Below are 10827 nucleotides of genomic sequence, written 5' to 3' on the forward strand. Positions count from 1 at the left end.
GAAATCGTGTAGGATGCACCTACAAAGAATTCACTGCCTGCAAACCTTTGGAATTTGATGGAACCGAAGGACCGATCGGATTGAAACGGTGGACCGAGAAGGTTGAATCGGTGTTTGCCATAAGTAAGTGTACTGAAGAGGATAAAGTGAAGTACGCTACGCATACCTTCACAGGTTCTGCGTTAACATGGTGGAATACCTATCTAGAGCAAGTGGGACAAGACGATGCGTACGCACTACCGTGGTCAGCATTCAAGCACTTGATGAACGAGAAGTACCGTCCCAGAACCGAGGTCAATAAGCTCAAGACAGAACTTAGAGGGTTACGAACCCAAGGATTTGATATTACCACGTACGAAAGACGATTCACAGAATTGTGCCTATTGTGTCCGGGAGCATTCGAAGATGAGGAAGAGAAGATCGACGCGTTTGTGAAAGGATTACCGGAAAGAATCCAAGAAGATATAAGTTCACACGAGCCCGCCTCCATACAACAGGCATGTAGAATGGCTCACAAACTCGTGAACCAAATTGAAGAAAGAATTAAAGAACAGACTGCTGAAGAGGCCAATGTGAAGCAAGTCAAAAGAAAGTGGGAGGAAAACGGTGATAAGAATTACCAATACAACAACAACAGCAATTACAACAATAATCGCAACAATTATCCCAACAATCGCAACATCAATCGCAACTACAACAAACGGCCCAACAACAACAACAACAACAGCAACTACAACAATCATCCCAACAACAATAATAACCGCAACAACAACAACAATCAGAAGCAGCTATGCCAAAGGTGTGAAAAGAATCACTCGGGGTTCTGCACCAAATTTTGCAACAAGTGTAAAAGAAATGGTCATAGCGCGGCGAAGTGTGAGGTCTACGGACCAGGGGTTAATAGAACGAAAGGAACAAATGGTGTCGGAACGAGTAATGGCGGAGCAAGTAGTGTCGGAGCAAGTTATGCCAATGTAGTTTGTTATAAATGTGGAAAACCGGGCCACATTATTAGAAATTGCCCGAACCAGGAGAACACGAATGGACAAGGCCGCGGAAGAGTTTTCAATATTAATGCGGCAGAGGCACAGGAAGACCCGGAGCTTGTTACGGGTACGTTTCTTATTGACAATAAATCTGCTTACGTTTTATTTGATTCGGGTGCGGATAGAAGCTATATGAGTAGAGATTTTTGTGCTAAATTAAGTTGTCCATTGACGCCTTTGGATAGTAAATTTTTACTCGAATTAGCAAATGGTAAATTAATTTCAGCAGATAATATATGTCGGAATCGAGAAATTAAACTGGTTAGCGAAACATTTAAGATTGATTTGATACCAGTAGAGTTAGGGAGTTTTGATGTGATAATCGGTATGGACTGGTTGAAAGAAGTGAAAGCGGAGATCGTTTGTTACAAAAATGCAATTCGCATTATATGAGAAAAAGGAAAACCCTTAATGGTGTACGGAGAAAAGGGCAACACGAAGCTACATCTTATTAGTAATTTGAAGGCACAAAAACTAATAAGAAAAGGTTGCTATGCTGTTCTAGCACACGTCGAGAAAGTACAAACTGAAGAAAAGAGCATCAATGATGTTCCCGTCGCAAAAGAATTTCCTGATGTATTTTCGAAAGAATTACCGGGATTACCCCCACATCGATCCGTTGAATTTCAAATAGATCTTGTACCAGGAGCTGCACCAATAGCTCGTGCTCCTTACAGACTCGCACCCAGCGAGATGAAAGAACTACAAAGCCAATTACAAGAACTTTTAGAGCGTGGTTTCATTCGACCAAGCACATCACCGTGGGGAGCTCCTATTTTGTTTGTCAAGAAGAAAGATGGTACATTCAGGTTGTGTATCGACTACCGAGAGTTGAACAAACTTACCATCAAGAACCGCTACCCACTACCGAGAATCGATGACTTATTTGATCAACTACAAGGCTCGTCTGTTTATTCAAAGATTGACTTACGTTCCGGGTATCATCAAATGCGGGTGAAAGAAGATGATATTCCAAAGACTGCTTTCAGAACACGTTACGGTCATTACGAGTTTATGGTCATGCCGTTTGGTTTAACTAATGCACCAGCTGTGTTCATGGACCTTATGAACCGAGTGTGTGGACCATACCTTGACAAGTTTGTCATTGTTTTCATTGATGACATACTTATTTACTCAAAGAATGACCAAGAACACGGTGAACATTTGAGAAAGGTGTTAGAAGTATTGAGGAAGGAAGAATTATACGCTAAGTTTTCAAAGTGTGCATTTTGGTTGGAAGAAGTTCAATTCCTCGGTCACATAGTGAACAAAGAAGGTATTAAGGTGGATCCGGCAAAGATAGAAACTGTTGAAAAGTGGGAAACCCCGAAAACTCCGAAACACATACGCCAGTTTTTAGGACTAGCTGGTTACTACAGAAGGTTCATCCAAGACTTTTCCAGAATAGCAAAACCCTTGACTGCATTAACGCATAAAGGGAAGAAATTTGAATGGAAGGATGAACAAGAGAAAGCGTTTCAGTTATTGAAGAAAAAGCTAACTACGGCACCTATATTGTCATTGCCTGAAGGGAATGATGATTTTGTGATTTATTGTGACGCATCAAAGCAAGGTCTCGGTTGTGTATTAATGCAACGAACGAAGGTGATTGCTTATGCATCTAGACAATTGAAGATTCACGAGCAAAATTATACGACGCATGATTTGGAATTAGGCGCGGTTGTTTTTGCATTAAAGACTTGGAGGCACTACTTATATGGGGTCAAAAGTATTATATATACTGACCACAAAAGTCTTCAACACATATTTAATCAGAAACAACTGAATATGAGGCAGCGTAGATGGATTGAATTGTTGAATGATTATGACTTTGAGATTCGTTACCACCCGGGGAAGGCAAATGTGGTAGCCGATGCCTTGAGCAGGAAGGACAGAGAACCCATTCGAGTAAAATCTATGAATATAATGATTCATAATAACCTTACTACTCAAATAAAAGAGGCGCAACAAGGAGTTTTAAAAGAGGGAAATTTAAAGGATGAAATACCCAAAGGATCGGAGAAGCATCTTAATATTCGGGAAGACGGAACCCGGTATAGGGCTGAAAGGATTTGGGTACCAAAATTTGGAGATATGAGAGAAATGGTACTTAGAGAAGCTCATAAAACTAGATACTCAATACATCCTGGAACGGGAAAGATGTACAAGGATCTCAAGAAACATTTTTGGTGGCCGGGTATGAAAGCCGATGTTGCTAAATACGTAGGAGAATGTTTGACGTGTTCTAAGGTCAAAGCTGAGCATCAGAAACCATCAGGTCTACTTCAACAACCCGAAATCCCGGAATGGAAATGGGAAAACATTACCATGGATTTCATCACTAAATTGCCAAGGACTGCAAGTGGTTTTGATACTATTTGGGTAATAGTTGATCGTCTCACCAAATCCGCACACTTCCTACCAATAAGAGAAGATGACAAGATGGAGAAGTTAGCACGACTGTATTTGAAGGAAGTCGTCTCCAGACATGGAATACCAATCTCTATTATCTCTGATAGGGATGGCAGATTTATTTCAAGATTCTGGCAGACATTACAGCAAGCATTAGGAACTCGTCTAGACATGAGTACTGCCTATCATCCACAAACTGATGGGCAGAGCGAAAGGACGATACAAACGCTTGAAGATATGCTACGAGCATGTGTTATTGATTTCGGAAATAGTTGGGATCGACATCTACCGTTAGCAGAATTTTCCTACAACAACAGCTACCATTCAAGCATTGAGATGGCGCCGTTTGAAGCACTTTATGGTAGAAAGTGCAGGTCTCCGATTTGTTGGAGTGAAGTGGGGGATAGACAGATTACGGGTCCGGAGATTATACAAGAAACTACCGAGAAGATCATCCAAATTCAACAACGGTTGAAAACCGCCCAAAGTCGACAAAAGAGCTACGCTGACATTAAAAGAAAAGATATAGAATTTGAAATTGGAGAGATGGTCATGCTTAAAGTTGCACCTTGGAAAGGCGTTGTTCGATTTGGTAAACGAGGGAAATTAAATCCAAGGTATATTGGACCATTCAAGATTATTGATCGTGTCGGACCAGTAGCTTACCGACTTGAGTTACCTCAACAACTCGCGGCTGTACATAACACTTTCCACGTCTCGAATTTGAAGAAATGTTTTGCTAAAGAAGATCTCACTATTCCGTTAGATGAAATCCAAATCAACGAAAAACTTCAATTCATCGAAGAACCCGTCGAAATAATGGATCGTGAGGTTAAAAGACTTAAGCAAAACAAGATACCAATTGTTAAGGTTCGATGGAATGCTCGTAGAGGACCCGAGTTCACCTGGGAGCGTGAAGATCAGATGAAGAAGAAATACCCGCATCTATTTCCAGAAGATTCGTCAACACCTTCAACAGCTTAAAATTTCGGGACGAAATTTATTTAACGGGTAGGTACTGTAGTGACCCGAACTTTTCCATGTTTATATATATTAATTGAGATTGATATTTACATGATTAAATGTTTCCAACATGTTAAGCAATCAAACTTGTTAAGACTTGATTAATTGAAATATGTTTCATATAGACAATTGACCACCCAAGTTGACCGGTGATTCACGAACGTTAAAACTTGTAAAAACTATATGATGACATATATATGGATATATATATAGTTAACATGATACTATGATAAGTAAACATATCATTAAGTATATTAACAATGAACTACATATGTAAAAACAAGACTACTAACTTAATGATTTTTAAACGAGACATATATGTAACGATTATCGTTGTAAAGACATTTAATGTATATATATCATATTAAGAGATATTCATACATGATAATATCATGATAATATAATAATTTAAAATCTCATTTGATATTATAAACATTGGGTTAACAACATTTAACAAGATCGTTAACCTAAAGGTTTCAAAACAACATTTACATGTAACGACTAACGATGACTTAACGACTCAGTTAAAATGTATATACATGTAGTGTTTTAATATGTATTTATACACTTTTGAAAGACTTCAATACACTTATCAAAATACTTCTACTTAACAAAAATTCTTACAATTACATCCTCGTTCAGTTTCATCAACAATTCTACTCGTATGCACCCGTATTCGTACTCGTACAATACACAACTTTTAGATGTATGTACTATTGGTATATACACTCCAATGATCAGCTCTTAGCAGCCCATGTGAGTCACCTAACACATGTGGGAACCATCATTTGGCAACTAGCATGAAATATCTCATAAAATTACAAAAATATGAGTAATCATTCATGACTTATTTACATGAAAACAAAATTACATATCCTTTATATCTAATCCATACACCAACGACCAAAAACACCTACAAACACTTTCATTCTTCAATTTTCTTCATCTAAGTGATCTCTCTCAAGTTCTATCTTCAAGTTCTAAGTGTTCTTCATAAATTCCAAAAGTTCTAGTTTCATAAAATCAAGAATACTTTCAAGTTTGCTAGCTCACTTCCAATCTTGTAAGGTGATCATCCAACCTCAAGAAATCTTTGTTTCTTACAGTAGGTTATTATTCTAATACAAGGTAATAATCATATTCAAACTTTGGTTCAATTTCTATAACTATAACAATCTTATTTCAAGTGATGATCTTACTTGAACTTGTTTTCGTGTCATGATTCTGCTTCAAGAACTTCGAGCCATCCAAGGATCCATTGAAGCTAGATCCATTTTTCTCTTTTCCAGTAGGTTCATCCAAGGAACTTAAGGTAGTAATGATGTTCATAACATCATTCGATTCATACATATAAAGCTATCTTATTCGAAGGTTTAAACTTGTAATCACTAGAACATAGTTTAGTTAATTCTAAACTTGTTCGCAAACAAAAGTTAATCCTTCTAACTTGACTTTTAAAATCAACTAAACACATGTTCTATATCTATATGATATGCTAACTTAATGATTTAAAACCTGGAAACACGAAAAACACCGTAAAACCGGATTTACGCCGTCGTAGTAACACCGCGGGCTGTTTTGGGTTAGTTAATTAAAAACTATGATAAACTTTGATTTAAAAGTTGTTATTCTGAGAAAATGATTTTTATTATGAACATGAAACTATATCCAAAAATTATGGTTAAACTCAAAATGGAAGTATGTTTTCTAAAATGGTCATCTAGACGTCGTTCTTTCGACTGAAATGACTACCTTTATAAAAACGACTTGTAACTTATTTTTCCGACTATAAACCTATACTTTTTCTGTTTAGATTCATAAAATAGAGTTCAATATGAAACCATAGCAATTTGATTCACTCAAAACGGATTTAAAATGAAGAAGTTATGGGTAAAACAAGATTGGATAATTTTTCTCATTTTAGCTACGTGAAAATTGGTAACAAATCTATTCCAACCATAACTTAATCAACTTGTATTGTATATTATGTAATCTTGAGATACCATAGACACGTATACAATGTTTCGACCTATCATGTCGACACATCTATATATATTTCGGAACAACCATAGACACTCTATATGTGAATGTTGGAGTTAGCTATACAGGGTTGAGGTTGATTCCAAAATATATATAGTTTGAGTTGTGATCAATACTGAGATACGTATACACTGGGTCGTGGATTGATTCAAGATAATATTTATCGATTTATTTCTGTACATCTAACTGTGGACAACTAGTTGTAGGTTACTAACGAGGACAGCTGACTTAATAAACTTAAAACATCGAAATATATTAAAAGTGTTGTAAATATATTTTGAACATACTTTGATATATATGTATATATTGTTATAGGTTCGTGAATCAACCAGTGGCCAAGTCTTACTTCCCGACGAAGTAAAAATCTGTGAAAGTGAGTTATAGTCCCACTTTTAAAATCTAATATTTTTGGGATGAGAATACATGCAGGTTTTATAAATGATTTACAAAATAGACACAAGTACGTGAAACTACATTCTATGGTTGAATTATCAAAATCGAATATGCCCCTTTTTATTAAGTCTGGTAATCTAAGAATTAGGGAACAGACACCCTAATTGACGCGAATCCTAAAGATAGATCTATTGGGCTTAACAAACCCCATCCAAAGTACCGGATGCTTTAGTACTTCGAAATTTATATCATATCCGAAGGGTGTCCCGGAATGATGGGGATATTCTTATATATGCATCTTGTTAATGTCGATTACCAGGTGTTCACCATATGAATGATTTTTATCTCTATGTATGGGATGTGTATTGAAATATGAAATCTTGTGGTCTATTATTATGATTTGATATATATAGGTTAAACCTATAACTCACCAACATTTTTGTTGACGTTTTAAGCATGTTTATTCTCAGGTGATTATTAAGAGCTTCCGCTGTCGCATACTTAAATAAGGACGAGATTTGGAGTCCATGCTTGTATGATATTGTGTAAAAACTGCATTCAAGAAACTTATTTTGTTGTAACATATTTGTATTGTAAACCATTATGTAATGGTCGTGTGTAAACAGGATATTTTAGATTATCATTATTTGATAATCTACGTAAAGTTTTTTTTAAAACCTTTATCTATGAAATAAAGGTTATGGTTTGTTTTAAAAATGAATGCAGTCTTTGAAAAACGTCTCATATAGAGGTCAAAACCTCGCAACGAAATCAATTAATATGGAACGTTTTTAGTCAATAAGAACGGGACATTTCATGATTAGTGTAGAAAAGTGATTAAAAATACCCATTTTGTAATTACTAAGCTCGTCGAATGATAGATGGCGCGCCTCATCGTTCATTCCTTTTGTTGTTTTATCACACATGTTTTTCTTCAAAAATGGTTGCTTTTCTTGAACTGTTTGCTAATCTTTGAAAATACATCTTTTACCCTAATTCGTCATGCATTTTTATTAACGAGTTATGCACTAACCCGAACCCCGAATTTAATGTTAAGTGGGGTTAGACTTCCCCACACTTAGCTGACGATATGTGAAGTCGGTAGAATAAGTTCCACGAATTAAAATAGTGAGCAGTTATTTACATCTCGGGTGGTGTATAATATATTAATGGGTTTAAAGTTTAGACTCACCCGATTGTCACTACTTAATTCTTCTTTAAGTGTAGCTTTTAGTAAATGGATATGTCTCTTTTCTGGTTCTTGGTCAAATGGATCGTTATACACTGACATACATATTTCTATAGGGTGGACAATTCCTAACATTTCCTTTCGTTCATTCTCGGGATCAAAGTTTTCACCTCTATTACCCAATTGGGTGAAATCCGAGGTGTCATTATCTATCACAGCTCGTAGTTCATCTTCGGTAGATGACTCGTCTATTAAGAATATTGGGTTGGAAAGTTGTGGGATGGTGAATTTCGGGATCGAAGCAAATTCTTCTTCTTTAACGGTCCTTATCGGTCCCACTACTTGGTCTCGAGGGTAAAATTTTCAACGTTATCGTTTTCCCAAGAGTACTAATTTGTTACCCTTACTTCTTCTTCATCCATTGATGGATTGGTGATTTTGTCGGTTGAGGCTAATGTGTCGATATCTTGTGAAATTGGTAAGACTGAATAAAAAGTATCATCAGGATAATTGGTGATTTCGGAGCTCTCGAATTCATCAAAATTCGTTGATATGAGATTTTCTTGTACATGACTCTTCAGATCAACATGTGTGTAGTCTGATAGAGTTTCAGCTTGCCAAATTGCAAACTCTCTTATTTGTTCATTTTGAGCATTAAGTTCTTCGAGTTTGATTTTCATAAAATCTAAAAAAATTTCAGACACATAATTTTCCTCGTCCTCTGGTTGTTGAGTTTGGATATATTCTTGGAAATAATCCCAATTTGAATTGTATTCCTCATAATTATTCCATTCAGGTTCCATGGGTGCATAATTTTCCATAGGAACATAGTAATAACATTCCCATGTTGAGTGATAATCTCCACAGATTTCACAACCAGTTATTGTTTCGTTTTTCGTGATCCAAGATTGACCGAACGAATTTTCATCAACACTCGTTTGAGAGTATTGATTTAATTGATTTTGGAAATCAGAAAGAGTTTCTAAAATATTCTCGAAATTTCCCATAATACGCTTATTACTAAATTTTAGCTACAATGTGGTGCATTTACTAATTATCCTATTAGTTATAAAACTAAAAATTATATAAGTTATTAAATTAATAGACTTTTCTGCTTTTGCCCACGTTTCGAATAGTCAATAGATGCAGCAGGGAGCCAGGATCCTTTAAATAGGAAAATCCACAACTCATCCACTAACAAATCCAACTATTACTACGAAGCAGAAAATTTGGATGTCTATTAATTTAATTGCTTACAATAATTTTCCGTCGAAATTTAAAGAAATTTAAAAAAACTAGAGCGTAGAAATGAAAAAGAAAAAGCGCGTCGAAAAACAAAAAGTTGAAAAATAAGCGTCAAAAGAAAAGCGTCGAAACTTAAAAGTCTAAAAACTAAATATTAAAACTTGCGTCTAAAGGTATTAAAGCTTAAAAGGAATTCTATATCCAAAACGGCAATTACTTAAAAGGCACTAAAATCTATTAACTGTTAAAGCGATAAGCGACGTCGTAAAATTATAAAGCACCTAAATCTTAACCTAAATAAAAAGCACTTAAGGGATTTTACGGCAAAGCCTAAAAATCTAGGAATATAAAATAACTACGGCAAAAACTAAGTTTAAAACTAATTACGAACGAAAAATATGCAAATTACAAATTATACGATTAAAAATATACAATTTATAAAAAGATACAAAAAATGATAAAATTACTTATTTTTATAAAAATATTATTTTTATATTATTATTTTATAAAAGTATTAAATTATAAATTAATAAAACTAAATAAACTTAAATTACAAAATATAAATTAAAACTAGAATTAAATATGTATTAATTAACTAAAAACCCTAATTAGGTTTAATAATAATAATTAAATTTAAATTAAACCCTAATTTGTGCAGATTAAGGATCAGACCTGTCGGAGCAGGCTACGCGATCGCGTAGACCTTTGCTTTTATTATTCCGCGATCGCGGATATGTGCAGGCTCAGAATCTGATGTAGGCTCAAACTGGTTCGATTTTTTTTTAATTTATAGAAAATGTTATGTAATTTAACTAAAACTTAAATTTTAAACACTTAAATTAGAAATAAATTTATAAACCAGATATTAAAAATATAACTTTTATACATATATATATTTTTTATTTTTCTATTTTATATATTTAAAACTTATATAAAAATATATTTTTACAAAAATAGATTAAAACTTAATAAAAATCTCTTTTTTTTATATACCGTTTCGTGTAACACCGGCCCTTTTTTTTTTTTTAAAACACACACAGCGGAAGACTTTATTTACATACACAATATAAGTCACATCATTACATCAATCTGAGTAATTAAGTTTAAGTTTACACAACGGTGTTACGTTATTACAAAACATGATTTAAATAAAAGTCCACATCAGAGTAGGGTTGTCAAACATGTCTTCTGCCACATCACCCATCCCGACTAGCAGTACCTAAACCGGAAAGGGGAGAATATGTGGGGGATTAGCGCACCGCTAAGTGAATGGAATCTATCTAACAGATATAGCTTAAGCCACACACAAGCTATATACATCAACAATACCTGCTAACTACCAACTAGCATACAAAAGACAATACGAGGATCGGCGGCTTGTACGAGCACACGACTCCCAGCTGATCGGGCCTGAATCTACCGATAGTCCCTGCTACTCAATTAACAGTATAGTTATCCAGATGCAGGGGATGCATCATT

This window comes from Rutidosis leptorrhynchoides, chromosome 5 (assembly GCF_046630445.1).
Source record: "Rutidosis leptorrhynchoides isolate AG116_Rl617_1_P2 chromosome 5, CSIRO_AGI_Rlap_v1, whole genome shotgun sequence".
NCBI classification, from domain to species: domain Eukaryota; kingdom Viridiplantae; phylum Streptophyta; class Magnoliopsida; order Asterales; family Asteraceae; genus Rutidosis; species Rutidosis leptorrhynchoides.